We start from the raw sequence: 20,826 nt of genomic DNA, 5'->3' as shown, positions 1-20,826 counted from the left end.
CCATCAATTCATCATCACAAAACAGAGTGGAATCTCAAGGATTTTCTTTAAGAGTTGTTCTCAGGGATATCATTTCTTGATTAGGTGTGATTGGACCAACAACAGCTTAGATAAGATTACCATTTTCGTTGTAGTTTTACCCTAGCATTAATAAGCTACATTTTGTACTCACATCACATACAGATTGATGTAAAACAAAGGGTTTCTGCAGTTTGATGTATTATATGGTGTGAATCATGCTTCAAACAGAAGAAAATTGCAATCTATGATTGAATGCTAATTGTTTGCAGACAAGTAGGGTCGCATAAGGAATCTCAGAAGTCAAAATATAGCAGGATCAGACATGAGATCCAAAAAAATCCAAACTAACTTTTGCAGTAAAGGAAAGAAAATTTTTCTAAAAGAAAAGTTAAAAAAGTTATGTGAGCTCCTTTGGGGGATGAAATGGGACAGTAGAGGCTGGCCACCGTAGTTGACTTTCTTACTAATTCTATCAATTACTGCCATACCAAAAGAAGAGAAAGAAAAAAATTGGAGAAAACCCAGAAAGTAAACAAAAAAAAAAAAAAAGGTCAAGTTTCCACTTGAGAATGGTGGGAAGATATTTATTTAAGACCAACACATGTCATCCTCAAGATGAGTTCCAAAATGGGCTTGCTTTGAAATGAAGATAAAAGAGATTCAACATAAATCTCTTTCAACAATATCATGTCTTAGCTATATTGTTCATTACACATTTGATCTTTTAAACTCCAAAATAATTGGCAAACTACTGTTGTAGATATCGAAGAAACAGGAATGTTATGGATGCTTAATTTTTGTAGTAAGAGAAAAAAAAACAAATACCAATAATTAAGGAATAAAAATTAAGCTCCAGAAAATACAAGAAAACTCAATAATAGAGAGGAAAGAAATCCAAATATAGATAATTTGCCAGTAAGTATAAGTGGAGCATGTTTCTCAACAACCAAACACAAATTCGTGGTACGTAACATAGTAGGTTACTTCCATGCTATTATAGCAAATGCATGTGAAGCAAGCAAAGCAATGCCATAGCCATTACCCCAATTGGTTCCAAAGGATAATAAGTAGTAGTACTGTTAGTTAAGCCAAGGACCACTGCCCAGCTATGTTAAACTTTATTCACCCTCCAATGCCTCTGCTTTTGTCTTAATAGATCCATGCATTTTTGGTCACTGACGTCTCCTATTGCTGGTTACTATTCTAGATATGGATGGCTATCCTTTGACCATTGCTACAATCCAGATACAAATTTCGTTATATTTGTATGATATTGAGACGTTAATAAATTTTGTTATTTGGCTTATCACGTGTTGGTATATGATCTATACTATATTTGGGTTATTTTCTTGTATCGCACGTCTAAAATTGTTACGTTTTGTTGATATAAAGAGATTAAAATGATTGGAATGTGGTTGCCAAGATAAGATTGGAAAGAGGATAAGCGTGGGAGAGAGTTGAGGATTTAATTATGGGTGAAGGTGTTTGTCTTTCTTTGAGTTCAAAAGTCTTAAGGGGATTCTCTCTTATGGTGCCACTTGCTTTTCTTATATTGGTTTCAAACTCCTTGTAAGTTAATTAGTTTATTGATGTCTTGTCATCATAGTAACTTATCTCAATGTTTTAATTGTAATGTCTAGAAGATGAATATACGTAATTTATAGAAAGTATTAGGGTTCATGAATTAGTTAAGTAGTTACAGTATAGGTACTCTAGTAATTTTGCTAAAACAACTTTGCAATTGAGCTGTTATATAACAGTAGTTAAGAAATCAAGTGTATAAATGTAAGTTCATCCATATATATGAAAAACAAGAATGAATTTCAGTTTGCTTAATATCTTCTTTACCTTTTTTGAGTTTACAAATCTTTTCATGGTATCATTCGCCTAAATCCTAGGCATCATCTTCCGATGCATGCTATGGCAAATTCTGAAGAATATGTCACTGCTCCTCATGATCCACAGCCTGTTCCTTCGGTTCCACTTCCAGCACCATTGTTCAATGTTGATACACTTAAGCTCGATGAGAGCAATTTCATTCAATGGCAACAACATGTAAAACTGATTATTGATGGGTACGAGCTAACTGAATTTGTGAATGGAACACTGCCGATTCCGTCACATTTTGTACCTGATCAAGAAGGAAAGTTAGTTCTCAGCTCTGAGTTTTCTTTGTTTCATCAACATGATAAATTACTGGTGTCGTGGTTGTTATCCACTATTAGTAGTCCGTTATTATCATGTTTTACAGGCATGACTACCGCAAATGATGTTTGGAGTACTGTACATCGTCTCTTCACCGCTGTTATTAGAACAAAAGTGTCCAAAATCAAACACGAGTTGCATTCAATTAAAAAAGGTACTATGACAATTAAAGAATATATTGCTAAAATATAGAATGTTTGTGCGTTACTTGAGGCTTCAGGGCACCATATCTTGAATTCTGAGAAAGTAGAGATAGTCTTCGCAGGGCTTTCGTCGGAGCTTGACTCGATGGTTACACTCACATCGTTCTCGTCTAAACCTCTACCCATGAGGAGGTTAGTTGACATTCTTCTAGAGTACAAAAATAGACAGCAAAAGATGGCGCTAGAATCCCCGTTTCAGGCAAATCGAGTTGGGTCTACGACTTCGGATCCTCTATTTTATTGGTCGACGATGGCCATGAGGGGTGGTCGTGCGGTTTTTGATGGCCATAGACGGAACATCCAAGGGCGTGTGCAGTGCCAGATATGTGGCCATTTTGGGCATCTGGCACAATGATGCTATTATAGGTTCGATCGTAGTTATGGTGGTCCACCGCCGCCGGCGCTTTCATGAGAGCCTCTGCACCATTGCTTGGACATGGTGTAATGACCCGATAGTCATGGGTGTCGGAAAATATATTTTCGAGACTCTGTTTTCGTAAATTAGACTCGTAAATATTTCTAATAAATATTTACGAAGTTAGTTGTTTAGTTAATTCGGTTTTGGTTAAGAGAATTTGCTTGAATTAAGACTAATTAGGTATAAGAACTAAATTGCATAAATGGTGAAAATTGAATTATAGATTAAAGAAAAACTAAAAGGACCAAAGAAGCAATTATGCCATTGCCTTTAAATGAGTCGATATAAGGATGAAAATATTATAAAATTTTAAGTTAAAATATATTTTAATATATTTACCTTAAGAATTAAGTATATTATATTATATTATATTATATTATATTATAATAAAAACAAATAAATAAAGAAAAGATAAAGAACAAAGAACAAACGAAATAGAAAGGAAAAAGAAAGAAAAGGAGAAAGACCAAAGCTAAGGGTTTCAAAGTTTCAAGCTAAATAGGTTAGTCAATTTAGTCTATTTTTCTTGTAATTTTATGTTTTTGGAATGTCGGTGTTAAGTACTACTTGACCCATGTCAAAATTTTAGAAATTATTGATTTTTAAGTGTTTTTATGTTGAATAATTTTAGTATTAGGGATTAAATTGATAGATTTTAAGTTAGAAATGAAAAAGGATTGAATTGTAGAATAAATTGTAAATTTTGAGTAATAGGGACTAAATTGTGAAAAATTTAAAATTTAGGATTTAAGTGAAATTAGGGAGTTAAATTTAGTTTAAAGTAGAATTTGAATGAAAATATAGAATTAAATTTGAAGAAAAAATTAGTCTCGGTTTAGGGACTAAATTGAAATTTAGACAAATATAGAATAAAAATTGGAATATTAATTATGAGATTGAATTGTGTTGTATTGATGATTTTTTTAATTGTTTTAATTCCGTAGCTAATGTCGTATCAGAATCCTCGACTAAAAAGGGAAAAGATAAAGTCGACGAGGAATAGTTCGGAATTTCTAGTTTGTATTTCTATAATTTGAATTTAGTTGTTAATTGTTATAATTTAATTTAATGTATATGGTAAGTGTTGAGGTGAGAATTATTGTGTTTTGCAATTGAAATGGATTGATTTAGTATGTGATGAATTTATTGAATTTATATTGATTGAATTGGTATATATATATTGAATATATATATTGGTTATTTGAATTGGGTTGAATATTGGTTGTATTTGAAAAGTGAATTGAAACCCTATTAACTGTATCAGACTGAGTCGGATATAGATGGCATGCCATAGGATTGGAAGAGTTTAGGGATTTCTTCAACTTCGAGTCGATAAGACACTAGGTGTCAAATTATTACTTCGGATATATTAGATGAGGCACTGGGTGTCAATTTACTTCGGTTTAGCCAATGAGACATTAGGTGTCAAATTATTACTTCGAATTATCCGATGAGGCACTGGGTGCCAAACTGGTGTGTTTTGGTTAGATCCGTGTATCCGTCCGAGTCTGAGTCATGTTAATAGGGGTAATTAATTGAAATTGCATTATGATTGATGTTAGATGATATGTGTATTATATTGTGAAAAGCTATTTATATAGCAAGTATGAAAATTGAGATATTGTGAAACAAATAAAATGTGATATGGTTATTGTAATATTTAGATTGTATATTTGTGATATCATATCTTTTGAGATTTGGATTATAGAAATACCACTGAGTTTTTACTCAACGTACGGTTTTGTTTTCCATGCCCATGTTAGGTACTTAATTTTGATCGCCGATCCAGCATCCAACAACGGTCCCGATCTCAAATGTGGTGATGTTTATTCTTTTGTGTCGGCATGTGCCTAGGGTGTCTAACTATTAATCATTTTTTGGATTGATTGTAAATAAGATTATAAGTTAATATTGGTTGGTTATATATATATAAATATGTGTTAAAGTTGAGGTCATATTATGGCATGTTTAAGTTAATGTTTAAATGAACATTAAATAGGCAAAATAGATAGAATTTAAAATGTTTACAAATTAGACTTGAATGATACTTTGATTATATGAGTTTGATTGGTTTTGACTTGAATATTATATAATATGAAATGTTGAAATTATGTTTGTTTGATCGGTAATTCTCTGAAACCCTATTTCGACGACAAATGTGGGTTAGGGGTGTTACAATTTAATAGTATTAGAGCTTTGCAAGTTTAGCTGATTCTCGGACTAAATTGAGCTCAAAATTGAGTCTAGAGGTACATGCCATAATTGAGTCGAATTGAGTCGAGATTTGGACGCTGATATATATATTTTTTTGTTTTATAGTTGAAAATGTCGGATGATTATAATGATGATATTGATCAAGAGATGTATACTGGAGATGATATCCCCAATGTAACAGCCCGATTTTAGGGCTAGTAGGAATAGTGGTCTCGAGACCACAAATTTGAAGTCAAAAAAATTATTTTATTGTTATTTTAGAGTCATAGCATTTTTATATTAGTGCATGAAAAATTTGATGAGTTAATTTTGACGTTTGTGAGCCCAATTGTGAAAAATGACTAAATCGCATAAAGTACAAAAGTCTTAAATTGATAGCTAAGGGTGTTAAATTGCCATGAATCATAAATTGCGGGTCTTTAAAGGGCAAATAGACCCTTAGATAAATGATAGTCGGCCATAGGGGATAAAAGGAAGAGAAATGGTCAAAATTAGGTGAGTTGGTAACCTATTTTGACTAGAATAAAAATAAAATAAGGTGAAAAAGATATCATCTTTTTCTCACCTTCTTCACCACCAAAATTCCAGCAAAAATAGGGGTTTTAAAAGCATCAAATTTTCAGCTACTTAGTTCCCTCACAAGTAAGTGATTTTGATGATTTTTCTTGATGATTTTTACATTTTGGGGATCCTTGTAACATAAGCTTTCAAATGAGGAGACTATTTTGCAAAATGGTTGAAAGTCTAAGGTTTTACCATGAGTGTGTTCATGTTGTTTTCTGAAATTTTATGAAAGAATATGAGTTATGGTAGTGAAATAAACAACTTTTGTGAAGAGATTTCTCATGAAAACCTTAAAAGGGACAATTTTGCACAAGTTGTAAAATAGTTGATAAATGTGTGAAATAATGAGAATTATGGGCTGCTCCTAGTTTGAAAATTATTCAGCTAGGCTTGATTAATGAGAAAATGTGATAAAAATAAATTTTCAGACCTAGGGGTAAAATGGTAATTTTGTGAAAGTCTAGGGACAAAATGGTTAATTTGCCCAATTATGGATTTTTGAGTGTTTAGGTTCATATGCTAATGAAATGAATGAATTGCTATTATTTTAGATCAAGAACTACAAAATCCAAGCCTAGATCGAGGAAAAGCGAAGTAAGTGGACTAAGCTGAGCTAGACGTCTACATTTTGTAATCCGAGGTAAGTTTTATGTGAATAATACGACTACATTGTTATTATATGTGTTTGAATTGATAAAGCATAAATTGTTTGTTTGTGGGAATGATTGTGTATGATGAACATTGAGATAGTAGAACTCCTGTTTGAACCCTAAGAAATAAATTGGATATTCATGCCATGACATTCGGGTCATTTGTGTGCTAGTGTAAGATATGCCTGGGACATGCATCAGCCTTAGAACGTAAGCCAGTGTAATACATGTTTGGGACATGCATCAGCTACAAGATGTGCCAGTGTAAGGCCATGTCAGGGATATGGCATTGGCACGGATATGTGAGAGCTAGTGTAAGACCATGTTCTTTTACATGGCGTCGGCCTCAATTTCGATAGTCAGTGTAAGACCATGTTTGGGACATGGCATCGACTTGATGGATGAGCCAGTGTAAGACCATGTCTAGGACATGGCACCGGTATTATACCCTATGTTTGAGGCTTAATGAATATCCGATAGCTTTCTAAATGGTTCAACGGTGAGACATATAGTTTAAGTTAAACGAGAAAAGTATAACCATGTTGTGAGTAGTACAGGTACCTATTTGAAATGTATGAGATATGGGCTCAATGTATGCTATGTGAATTGTATTGGATAGTGATGAGTAAGTTGTGCTTATGTCTACTTTTGTATTGTAAGCATGATGATGAATGGTAAAGTTGTTGTCATATTTATTTGCATGCGGCTTACTAAGCTTTATGCTTACTCCCTCTCTTTTCCATTTTCTTTTAGTGCCGCTTAATTAGCTCGAGGATCATCGGACGTCGGAAGCATCGATCACACTATCAACTGAAGCACTTGGTATAGTTGGTTTTATTATTTTGAATATGGCATGTATAGGGCTTAGACCTTTGAAGTTGGTGTCATGTTAATTTGGCCAAACATGTTGGCCTAGGATAAATCCCTTCATTTTGTATTAAGTCTTAGAATAATGGCTAATGTTTATTACCAATATATGCAAATGATGTTATTTTCATGAATGAGATAATGCCTTGTGTGGCTGGTTATACCTTTTATTTTTGAATGGATGTTGTCATATTGTGTTTCAGAGTGGCAAAAGGCTTGGTAAATAACCTTATATTGTCCATATGGGTAGATACACGGGCGTGTGTCTTGGCCGTGTGTGATACACGGCCAGCCCCGTAGGCGTGTTGTCCGGTCGTGTGTCCCCTGTACGTAAAACCTACAAGTCAAAATGCATGGTAGTAAACACACGGACAGAGACACAGCCGTGTGTCTCAGTCGTGTGGAGGACACAGCCTCTAGCCATGGGTGTGTGTTTCGGTCATGTGCCCTAAATTGGATGCTGACGTCAGAAACAGAATGTCAAGGTTTTTAGACACGGGTGTGTTATGGCCGTGTCAGGGACACGGGCCATGGACACGAGCTATGGACACGGGCGTGTGATAGGCTGTGTGAAAACCCCTATAGGTTTGAATTTAGAATTTAATTCACATGGGTATGGGACATGGGTGTGTCCCTAGATGCTTAGGCCATGCGTGCCACACAGATCATTATCACGGCCATGTTATAAGGATCATACGCGCGTGTTACCATTTTACACGGGCATGTGCCCTGTTTCAAGAATCATTTATATTAAATCGGTTTAAGGACCTGAGTTGGTTCCGAATGGGTTTCAATGAAAGTTTGAAGCCTCGTAGGTCCACTTTAAAGAGTTTTAATCAAGGTTAGAAAATTTTTAAAGTTGATCAAGTTTTGGTGACTTAGAAATAATTATATACATGTGGTTAAGTATGGTAATGCCTCGTGCCCAGTCCCGGCCTCGAACTCGGGTAAAGGGTGCTACACCCAATGAGTTAGATAAAATTGAATCGGTAACACCAAGTGTTAATCCAGTTAGTACTCAACAACCTAATGTTGAACAAGGTAATATTAGGGAAAGAGATGATTCATAGTTACTTAGAGTTATTGCTGATGCTCTTCAACGAATGGCGGAAACTATATCTTCTACAATATCTACCCCTACTGTTCGTCGAGCTTCGATAAGAGAATTGTGTAAATATAGTGCAACAGAATTCTTGGGGTTAAAAGGAGTTGATCCTTCCGTAGCTGAAATTTGGATTGAATCTACTAAGAGAATCTTACAATAACTTGAATGCAACCCGCGTGAAAGTTTAATATGTGCTATTTTTTTACTGCAATGAGAAGTATATATTTGGTGGCAGTCAGTGATGTAACACCCCAAGTTTTAAATATGTCTCTGTGATTCATTGACACACAACTGTGTATCTGCTTCAATGGTTAAGTGTTCTGGGTGTGTGTGAAAGGTCCTAAGTTCAAGCCATGACTTTGGAAATTTTGGCTTTTTCCTGAATTAAGCCTTAACTTCTAGTCAGCAGGCTTATATTAAGTTACTTGTAATTTCATATTAGAATGGGCCTGCTAGTTTAGTGGTCAAGATGTGTGTTGGTGTGTTGGGGGTTTGAAGTTTGAATCCCTATGCGAGCGAGGGAGTTTTATTTTGCTCGGCTCTGTGTTAGAATTTTAGTGGTTGTGGGATTCTGGGTAGTGGGTGGTTAGGATAAGAATTAGTGGGATTTGGGTAATCGGTTTCCCAAAAATCTCTCCTGCAGAAACTGACGTCCACTTTCTCTTATTCTCCTTTCCAAAATTTTTCTCTTTTCTCTCTGATATTTCATTCTCCTTCACCCTTTTCCGAAATTTTGTTCTCCCCTCATCTTTTCATTCTTCTGTTTCTTTATTTTACGATTCCTTGTGCATCGTGACGACACGCTTTCGGTAAGTTGGGTTTTGTTAAATCTTAACTTTGTTGTGGTCAAGTGCTGATAAGGGTTTCCTTTGGTGTCTAGGGGTTAACCGAAGGGCTGAAAGACTGTCCATTAACGTTTTAAGAGTGTTGAATTCTCATTCTTACTCGAGGGTAAGGTTTTGTTGGAAAATGGTTGAATACCTCATTATAAGTTTTATTAAAGTATAGTTGGTATCACTGAATTCGGGTTTGGATTATGAATTTTTAGGTTCTAGAGTGCTCGTGGTTGCTTTAGCATCATTTTGATACCTGGTGTGTACCCAAAAACACAGAAAATAAGAAGCGACAAAAGTCGAAAAATGAATCTGTCAACGCCACACGGCCGTGTAGTCACCCGTGTGGTAGGCCGTGTGACAGCACATGGGCGTGTGATTGACGAGCCAAGCCGTGTGCGCAAGAAACAGGCACATTGCACGACTTTGTGTTGGCCAGTAGGCCATGTATGATACACGAGCTCGGCCACACAGGCGTGTGGGCTCACACGGGCAGGCCACATAGGCATGTGAGCCTATTTTTCTAAAATAATCTATAAAGTTGCACGGGTCGCCCAAGTCGACCGTGACCAACCATAGGGTCATTAAGCATTACTTAGACCCCTAATTTTGTGCTCTGACTATGTGATATTTGTATTCAGCATGTACTCTGAGCATCTGTTTCTGACCGATTGTATGACCTGTTAAATTGCATTATAATATGCCATATTTGTATGATGCATTGCATCGGGGTGGGGTTGATGATATCTCGAAGGAAGTTTCTAAAAGGCTTTAAGCTTGTTACCTGGCAACTCAGCTGCACAATTTTGCTCATGTGCCGCAATTCGGTACAGTATGGTGTGTAGGGATGAGTGGGTTGATTATATCCCCACATGGTGTGTAGGGTTGGACGGAGATGGTGTGTAGAGGCTAGTGGGTAGGATTCTGATATTCTGATCTACATTCTGTATCTGAGCTGGGCTAAGCCCTAATTTATATCTGATTCTGTATCTGAGAGGGCTAAGGCCTTCATTGATTCTGTAATGGGCTCAGGCCCAAGCTGTATATACATGATTGATTTATGATATTATGCTGTGTGCACGTATTCTGTGGGGATTGCACACTGAGTTTGCGAAAACTCACCCTTTTTCTATTTGATCTGTTCAGGTAATCCCCATCATTAGATGGATTGGAGCAGCGGGGGACTCGACGGTGACCACTGTTTTTACCTCATAATAAATTTACGGTTTTATGCGTATCATGGTTTTAGTTTTTATTGGGAAATTTTGATGTAATCATGGCCATTACGGGTTTTTGTTTAGTTTTGGATGACACTTTGGTTTCCATTTTTACCACTACAAACACACGACGTTTTCTCGAAATTAAAGGTTTCCTAAAATGAACGGTTTTCTAAAATAAAAAGTTCGTAAGGTTCTGCTAAAAAGATCACGTTTTGAACTGTAAAATGAACATGCGTTTTCCTGAGTTTATTTAAGACTAATAAAATGGAAAGGTTTTCACTCGATGAATTAGACTACAAATTCCATTCTATGTGATATCACCAGATTTGGTCATAATGTTTAGGCCAAGTTTGGGGTGTTACATTTAGTGGTATCAAAGCCAGGTTGTAAAACTCAGCTGTGGATTTGGGTTTTAAACTTTGTTTTAAAGAAATGATTTGAATTATTTTTTATTAAGTATGTGGTACGCCGAGTCTCCGGCGTCAATCCTGTAGTTTTCTAAACCTCTTTTTAAAATTGTCTGAAAATATGATTAGAATATACTGAACACTCTAGGTAGTGTAGACTGAAAACTGTAGTGAGACTACTACTCGCGATAACCGGCTCTGAACATTCTGATACTATACTGTATAAACTATCTGTTAATAAAATATCAGAACTGTTAACTAATGCATAAAACTATTAATACAGATAAATTCTAAAACCTGTAATGAGCACGCGAGGTATCCATAGACGGGGTACTAGAGGCGTGGTAGAAGGCATCGGGGGGCTCGAGCTGAGTCATCATCTTTAAGCAGCATGTCGAATCTTGACACGAGCGAGATGCTGGTTTCACCAGCTACAGAGACTGGGTCTCATGATCGCACGGTCGGGGACGATACATTGTTCCAGGCATACTGAGGATTTTAGAGAGGGTCACTGGGCCCAACACTGGAGCTAGGGGCCGTAGGTCGATTCTGAAATGACGGTCCAATGAAATTTGAGTTATTCGAGGGTGTCATTGAGTCGCCTAACGTGGTGAAGTACAGAATGGAGGCCACGAATAGAATTCTGGATAACCTGGATTTTACTGCTGAGCAGAAGCTTAAGGGGGATGTTTCTATGTTGCGTGATGAGGTATACCAGTGGTGGCTCACGATCAAGAAGGACACTCAGCCCGACCGATTGACCTGGGATTATTTTAAGACTACGTTCCAGAGTAAGTATGTAGGAGCCAACAACATTGATGCCAGGAGGCATGAGTTCCTTAATCTTACCCAAAAAGACCGTTTAGTGGCCAAGTATGAGGCTGAATTCCTGAGATTGAGCCGTTATGCACGAGGCATGGTGGCGACTGAGTACGGCGAAAGATGTGTACATTTTGAGGACGGTCTTAGGGATAATCTGAGGGTGCTGATAGCTCAACAGAGGGAGCGTGAGTTTTTTGTTTTGGTCAAGAAGGCCAAGATTGTTGAGGATGTTAAGCGCGCAGAGCACCAGAACAGAGATTGCGAGAGGGGTAGGAACAAGAGAGATTCGGAGCCCTCGAGTTCTGGGTTGAAGCCTAAGAAAAATGCCAGATCTAATGGGCTAGTGAGAGTTGGGCCTTCTACTGCACTTACTGGGGTGGTGTTGTATGGGCACTGTGGTAGACGCCATTCGAACAAGTGGTGGAGGACTACTGGGGCTGCTTAAGATGTGGGTCGACTAAGCACCGTGCTCGGGATTGTCCGTTAAGAACTAATCAGATGCAAGCTCTGGTTATTAGGACTGTACAGCCGCTGAGGGCAATTTAGCAGCCACCTAGGGGCCGAGGTCAGGCCAGGGGTGGTAATGGTATGGGCCGAGGTCAGAGAGCACCGGGCAAAGGTGCTAGACTGATTGAGGCGAGGCAGCTTACTTTGGTTTATACTGCTCATCATCATGAGGACCGAGATGCCCCGGACGTTATTACAGGTACGTTTTTAATATTTAATGTACCTTATTTGGCATTGATTGATATAGGCTCTACACACTCCTATGTAACTAGCACTGTGTCTGAAACTTTAGGGATTTCGGTCGAGGATACTTCTAGTGAGGTAACTGTTGTGAGTACTTTGGGGCAATCCATTCAGTCAATAAATTGTATAGAGACATTCCGTTAGAGGTTTAAGAGGCAATATTTCGGGCTGATCTGATGGAGCTTCCTTTTGGGGAGTTCGATTTGATATTGGGGATGAATTGGTTGGTAAAGCATCAAGTGAGTCTGGATTGTGCGACAAAAAGGGTTGTGTTGAGAACTGATAAGGACAACGAGGTAATTGTGATTGGGGAACATCGTGACTACCTGACTAATGTGATCTTAGCTTTAGCAGTGGAAAGTTAGTTCGGAAAGGGTGTAAGGCATTCTTGGCCTATGTCAGTATTTCTGATTTGGGGGACTCTTCTGTTAAGGTTATTAGAACTATGAGAGATTTTCTAGATGTGTTTCCTGAGGAGTTACCAGGGTTACCTCCGAGCCGTGAGGTCGAGTTTGGAATTGAGTTGTTTCCTGGCACAGCTTCAGTTTCTATCGCCTCTTACTAAATGGCACCGAAAGAGCTAACGAAACTTAAGGCTCAAATTCAAGTATTGATGAGACAATGCGGATGTGTATCAATTATTGGTAGCTGAACAAACTAAAAATTAAGAATAAATACCCACTTCCAAGTATTGATGATTTATTTGACCAATTTAGAGGGGTTTCGGTGTTCTCCAAGATTGACTTGCATTCTAGGTATTATCATGTAATGAACCGAAAGTTACGGTATCGAAAATTGAGTCTTGAGTATTGTTTTCGTGAAATTAATTCATGAATATTTATTAGAAATATTTATGAATTATAGTTGAATGGTTATTTAGTGTTTAATTAAGTGAAGTAGCTTGAATTTAGTTTAAAGGACTAAATTGCATACGGTATAAAAGTTTAATTATAGATTAAAGATTAATAAAGGGACTAATCTAGCAATTAGACCCTAAGTGACATGTGTGTGTTAATATTGAATAACATGTGTAATAGTTGGTAAAGATATTAAATGTGTTAAAGTAGTTTTCTTATAGATTAAGTTATTTTATTAGAATAATATTATATTATTAATATTATTATATTGAATATAGATTTATGAGTAAGTTCAAAAAAAGAAAGAAAGAAAGATAGAAAAGTTACAGAGAGCAAACGTGAGAAAGAAAGAAGGAAAGAAAGAAAGAAATAGAAAAGGAAAATTTGAGGATTAAGGCCCTAAAGTTTAATTGGTAAGTTGTTTTAGCTCATTTTCTTATGATTTTTATGTTTATGGATGCCTAATTCAAAGTTCTACATGTATGAGGTTAAAATGAAGAAAAATAGAAAATTTTTAGATATTGATTTAGTTGAATAAATTGAGGTTTTATGGGTTAAATTGATAGAAATTGAAGTTAGAAGTGAAAATTGAGTGATTTATTAAAAGAATTCTAAGTTAAGTTTAAATAGGGATTAAGTTGAATAGAGCTCAAAATTTATGTTTTATAATGAATTTTATGAGTTAGAAATTGTTAATGGGTTGATTAAAAGAGAATATGAAGCTTAAGTTAAAGAAACAAAGATTAGTAATGGAAAAAGGACGAAATTAGAATTTTTGTAAAAGTTTGATAGAAAGTGAAAATGTGTTTTATGAATTAGTATATTGATGATTTTTAATTGTATGATTGTTAGTAGCAAACGTAGCAATCGGATCGTCATCAAAGAAGGGAAAGAGAAAGTGAGCGAAGATATCGATTAAATTCGATAAATAGTGGTTTGTATTTTTATAAACCGAGCTTAATCGTTATTGCTATATTTGATATTTATATTGTATGAAAATGTGAATGAGGTAAGTATTTTTACCATATTGAAATGAATGTGATTTTGAATACCCTATTAGCGATTAATCGGGCTAGTGGGATATAGTTGACATGTCATAGGAATTGGAAGTATTGGGATATTCGACATTGAGTCGATGAGACACTATGTGTCGACTATTGTTAAAGTTCTGGATTTGTTCCGATGAAGTACTTTGTGTACTATAATGTTAAAGTTCCGAATTTGTTCTGATGAAGCACTATGTGCTTATCCCGGAGTGTGGGTTGAATCCATGTATCCGTCAATATCCGAGTTATGTTAATAAGGGTAAATAAAGTAAAGATTATTAAAGTACTGATTGATATTGAATAATATCAATAATGTGTTTGAATTACCATGTTTTAAAGTTGATTAAGCTATTGTTTATAGAAATACCATGAGAGTATTCTCATTGTGCGGTTTGTTTCGTCATGCAGAGCTAGGTACTGAAAGTATAAGGACTCATACAAGCGGATCCCGAACTCAAATTGGTGAAGTTTCTATCTTTTGGAAAATGGCATTGTACCTAGGATGACTTTTGGTCATTTTGAAAGTATCTAAGTTAATAAGTGATATTTTGGTATGTTTTGTAAATGTTACCAAAACCTTAAGTATGGTATGTTTTGATATGTTAGTGAAGAGTAATAAGAGGAATTGTTGGTAAATGTTGTAGAGAGAAGAAATGAAGATGTTATAAACTTAGTTATCAACATTTTTACTAAAAGCAATTTGGACGATGAGCGGTAGTCCAACTTTGAAAATATACCAAAAATAGTATAAAGTGAATTAGATAATGAATAAAATTTTTAATTGAAGCTTAATGAATCTATTTTTATATGGAAGAAACAAAATAGGTAAAAGAGTTGTATTTTATGAGATATTTACGTTTTGGTGAAACGAGTTAGAACAATTTGGATTCTCTATTACGACTTTAGAAATTCACCATAAATTGTGTATTAAGAATTAGAACTCAAACTTTATTTGTATGGATTCCTTATTGAGTCTATTTTAATTGAAACAAATGGCATAGTCATTGGATTTACGTACTCGTAGTGCACAAGGGTCGAGTAGCGAACCACGAAGCAGGGAGACTTCTTCTAATAAACTGTACTAATTGGCCTCGACCAAAATTCTAGAAAAATTAGTAAGTAGATATATGAGTCTAGTTTCAGGAAAATTTACGAATTGGATTTGAGTTTAAGTAACTCGAGATATGATTTTTAGCGACCGTGGCGTAGATGGATAGTTTACTATGAAAACTGTTTAAGTGCTAAGATAAGTTTTGTAATGTCTCCTGCTTGACTCCGGCAACGGTCTCGGGTAGGGGGACGTTACATATCAGTTGAGAGTAAAGGAGGCCGACGTGCATAAGATGACATTTAAGACTCGATATGGACATTACGAGTTCCTAGTTATGCCTTTTGGATTGACGAATGCACCAGCGGTATTTATGGATTTGAAGAACCGAGTATTTCAGCCCTATCTGGATCAGATTGTAGTAGTGTTCATCGACAACATATTGGTGTATTCTAAGACAAAGGATCAGCACGATGAGCATCTTAGAGTGGTTCTTCAGATTCTACGTGAGAAATAATTGTATACAAAGCTCAGCAAGTGTGAGTTCAGGCTTCGAGAAGTGACATTTCTGGGACATGTAGTTTCTGCTGGGGGATACGAGTTGATCCTCGTAAGATTGAAGCTGTATTGATTTGGAAACAGCTGAAGAACGTGTCTGAAATCCACAGCTTTCTGGGGCTTGCAGGATATTATCGACGTTTCATATAGGGGTTCTCCTTGATCGCAACTCTGATGACTAAGCTACTGCGTAAGGGAGTTCCTTTTGTTTGAACTGGTACACAGCAGGAGAGCTTTGATAAACTCAAGACAGTTTTAACTAGGCTCTTATTCTGATACAGCCTTAGCCTTGTAAAATTTTTATGGTATATAGTGATGTATCGCATGTGGTCTGAGTTGTGTTTTGATGTAAGACGGAAAGGTAGTTATGTATACGTCTTATCAGCTTAAGACTCTTGAGGCAAATTACCCAATGCATGACTTGGAGTTAGCCGCCGTGGTTTTTGCACTAAAAATCTGGAGGCATTACCTGTATGGTGAGAAGTGTATAATCTACACTGATCACAAGAGCCTCGAATATCTCCTTACCCAAAAAGAGTTAAACCTTAAGTAGTGTAGATGGGTTGAACTACTTAAGTATTACGACTGCACTATCGAGTACCATCCTAATAAGGTCAATGTAGTGGCTGATGCATTAAGCCGTAGGGCTATGACTGATCTGAGAGCGATGTTCGTTCGACTAAGTCTGTTCGATGATAGGAGTCTGTTGGTAGAACTTCAAGTGAAACCGACGTGGATTGACCAGATCAGAAATAAACAGATGGAGGATAAGTCTCTTGAGTTGCGGTGCTGTCAAGTTGAAAGTGGTATTACTTTGGATTTTGGGATTAATAAGGATAGGGTATTGTGTTCCCGCGGTCGGATTTGTGTACCGAATGATGAGGACTTGAGACAGTTGATTCTGAGGGAGGCATATAGTAGCCCCTATGTTATGCATCCCAGCGGAAATAAAATGTACCGAGATCTGCGAGATGTATATTGGTGGCCAGGGTTGAAGCAAGAGGTTACCGACTTCATGGCTCGCTGTTTGACTTACCAGCAAGTTAAGGCTGAGCATCAGTTACCTTCGGGGTTGCTGCAGTAGTTTAAGATTCCGTTATGAAAATGGGAGCGAGTATCGATGGACTTCATTAGTGGGTTGCCTCTAACACCTATTAAGAAGGATTCTATTTGGGTCATCGTTAATCGATTGACCAAGTCTGCTCACTTTTTTCGATCAGGACAAACTTTTCTCTGCAAAAGTTGGCTAAACTCTACATTTCTGAAATAGTGAGGCTACATGGGGTACTTGTCTCGATCATCTCTAATAGGGATCCTCGTTTCACGTCTCAGTTCTGGAAGAAGCTTCATAAGGCTCTAGGTACAAGATTAGACTTCAATACTGCTTTTCATCCTCTGACAGATGGTCAGCCAGAAAGGGTGATTCAGATACTGGAAGACATGTTAAGGAGCTGCGTTATTGATTTTCGAAGTAGTTGAGAGGAGTACTTGCTATTAGCAGGGTTCGCTTACAATAACAGTTACCAGTTTAGTATACAGATGGCACCTTACGAGGCACTGTATGGTCATAAGTGTCGTACTCCCTTATGTTGGACTGTGTTGGGTGAGCGACATATTCTGGGTTCGGAGTTGGTTTCAGAAACTGAAGACAAGGTTTGCTTGATTCGAGATCGACTGAAAGTAGCTTCTGATAAGCAGGAGTCCTATGTAGATTTGAAGCGTCGAGAGATAGAGTATTCTATAGGAGACTTCATTTTCCTCAAGGTCTCGCCATGGAAGAAGATTCTGAGGTTCGGTCGTAAGGGCAAGCTGAGCCCTTGGTTTATTGGGCCGTATCGGATTTTGAGACGAGTGGGATTAGTCGCATATCAGTTGGAGCTACCTCCAGAGTTAGATCATATTCATGATTCTTTTCACGTATTGATGTTGAGACGCTATTGCTCTGATCCCACACATATTATTCCTACTGAGGAAATTGAGGTTCAGCCAGATCTGACCTCTAAGGAAGAGTCGGTTCAAATTCTAGATCGCGACGTTAAGGTTTTGAGAAGGAATTTTATTCCTTTAGTGAAGGTGATGTAGCGGAATCATAGCACCAAGGAGGCCACTTGAGAGCCAAAGGCTTCAATGCATTAGCAGTATCCACACCTTTTCTAATTAGGTAAAATTTCGAGGCCGAAATTTTCTTTCAGGGGGTAGAGTTGTAACACCTCAAGTTTTTAAATATGTCTCTATGATTCATTGACACACGACTGTGTATCTACTTTAGTGGTTAAGTGTTCTGGGTGTGTGTGTGAGGTCCTAAGTTCAAGCCATGACTTTGGAAAATTTTGGTTTTTTTCCTGAATTAAGCATTAACTTCTAGTCAGCAGGCTTATATTAAGTTACTTATAATTTCATAACAAAATGGGCCTACTGGTCTGGTGGTTAAGATGTGTGTTGGTGTGTTGGGGGTCTGGAGTTCGAATTCCTGCGCAAGCGAGGGAGCTTTATCTTGCTCGGCTCTGCGTTAAAGTTCTACTGGTTGTGGAATTCTGGGTAATGGGTGGTTAGGATGCGAATTAGTGGGATTTGGGTAATTGGTTTCCCAAAAATCCCTCCTGCAGAAACTGACGTCCATTTTCTCTTCTTCTCTTTTCTAAAATTTTTCTCTTTTCTCTCTAATATTTCGTTCTCCTTCGCCCTTTGCCGAAATTTTGTTCTCCCCTCATCTTTTCATTCTTCTGTTTCTTTACTTTATGATTCCTTGTGCATCGTAACGGCACGCTTTCGGTAAGTTGGGTTTTGTTAAATCTTAACATTGTTGTGGTCAAGTGCTAATAAGGGTTTCCTTTGGTGTCTAGGGGTTAACCGAAGGGCTGAAGACTGTCTATTGATGTTTTAAGAGTGTGAAATTCTTGTTCTTGCTCAAGGGTAAAGTTTTGTTGGAAAATGGTTGAATACCTTGTTATAAGTTTTGTTAAAGTATCATTGGTATCATTGAATTCGGGTTTGGATTTTGGATTTTTAGGTTCTGGAGTGCTCGTGGTTGCTTTAGCATCTTTTTGATACTAGGTGTGTACCTAAAAACACAGAAAATAAGAAGCGGCGAAAGCTGAAAAATGAATCTATCGACGCCACACGGCCACGTGGTCGCCCGTGTGGTAGGCCGTGTGATAGCACTAATGATCGACGAGCCAAGCCGTGAGAACAAGATATGGGCACATAACACAGCTGTGTGTTGGTCGGTGAGACCGTGTGGGATAAACGGGCTCGACCCATTGGGCCGTGTGGGCCACACAAGCGTGTAAGCCCACACAGGTAGGCCACATGGGCATGTGAGCCCATTTTTTTGAAATAATCTATAAGGTTGCACGGGTTGCCCAAGTCGACTGAATTCGAGTTTGGATTATGAATTTTTAGGTTCTAGAGTGCTTGTGGTTACTTTAGCATCATTTTGATACCTGGTGTGTACCCGAAAACACAAAAAACAAGAAGCGACAAAAGTCAAAAAATGAATCTGTCAACGCCACACGGTCGTGTGGTCACCCGTGTGGTAGCCTGTGTGATAGCACATGGGCGTGTGATTGACGAGCCAAGCCTGTACGCAAGAAACGAGCACATTGCACGGCTTTGTGTTGACCGGTGAGGCCATGTGTGATACACGGGCTCGGCCACACAGGCGTGTGGGCCCACACGGGTGAACCACACGGGCAGGCCACATAGGCATGTAAGCTTATTTTTCTAAAATAATCTATAAAGTTGCATGGGTCGCCCAAGTCGACTGTAACCAACCATAGGGCCGGTAAGCATTACTTAGACCCCTAATTTTGTGCTCTGACTATGTGATATTTGTATTTAGCATGTACTCTGAGCATGTGTTTCTGACCAATTGTATGACCTGTTAAATTGCATTATAACATGCCATATTTGTATACATCAGAGTGGGGTTGATGATATCTTGAAGGAAGTGTCTGAAAGGCTTTAAGCCTGTTACCTGGCAGCTCAGTTGCACTATTGTTCTCATGTGCCGCAATTCGGTACAGTATGGTGTGGAAGGATGGGTGTGTTGATTATATCTCCACATGGTGTGTAGGGCTGGATGGAGATGGTGTGTAGAGGCTGGTGGGCAGGATTCTGATATTCTGATCTGCATTTTGTATTTGAGCTGGGCTAAGGCCCTAATTTATATCTGATTCTGTATCTGAGAGGGCTAAAACCTACATTGATTCTGTAATGGGCTCAGGCCTAAACTGTATATACATGATTGATTTCTGACATTATGCTGTGTGCACGTATTCTGTGAGGATTACACACTGAGTTTGCGAAAACTCACCATTTTTTCTGTTTGATCTATTCAGGTAATCCCCAGCATTAGACGGATCGGAGTAGCGGGGGACTCGACAGTGACCACTACTTCTACCTCATGATAAATTTACGGTTTTATGCGTATCATGGTTTTAGTTTTTATTTGGAAATTTTGATGTAATCATGGCCATTACGGGTTTTTGTTTAAATTTGGGATGACACTTTGGTTTCCAGTTTTATCACTACAAACACACGACATTTTCTCAAAATGAAAGTTTTCCTGAAACGAACGGTTTTCTAAAATAAAAAGTTCGCAAGCTTCCGCTAAAAAGATCACGTTTTGAACCGTAGAATAAACATGCATTTTCCTGAGTTAATTAAAGACTAATAAAATGGAAGAGTTTTCATTCGACAAATTAGACTACAAATTCCATTCCATGTGATATCATCAGATTCGGCCATAACATCTAGGCCGAGTTTGGAGTATTGCAAGTGATGCATTATGTACCCATGATCAGGTAAATTGGGAAGTTTTTCAAAAGGAATTTCAAAAGAAATATGTGGGTGAATTGTATATTGAAGACAGAAAACAAGAGTTTTTGATATTGAAACAAGGTGAAATGTCTATGGTTGACTATAAATAAGAATTTTCGCGACTTAGTAGGTATACTACTGAGTTTGTGCTGACTGAAATTTACAATTGCAACAGATTTCTGCGTGGTTTACGCTATGAGTTACGAGTACAGTTGGT

The sequence above is a fragment of the Gossypium arboreum genome, chromosome 6 (genome assembly GCF_025698485.1).
Source record: "Gossypium arboreum isolate Shixiya-1 chromosome 6, ASM2569848v2, whole genome shotgun sequence".
Taxonomy (NCBI): Eukaryota; Viridiplantae; Streptophyta; class Magnoliopsida; order Malvales; family Malvaceae; genus Gossypium; species Gossypium arboreum.
The sequence above is the reverse complement of the archived record's forward strand: the minus strand, read 5'-3'. Positions refer to the sequence as shown.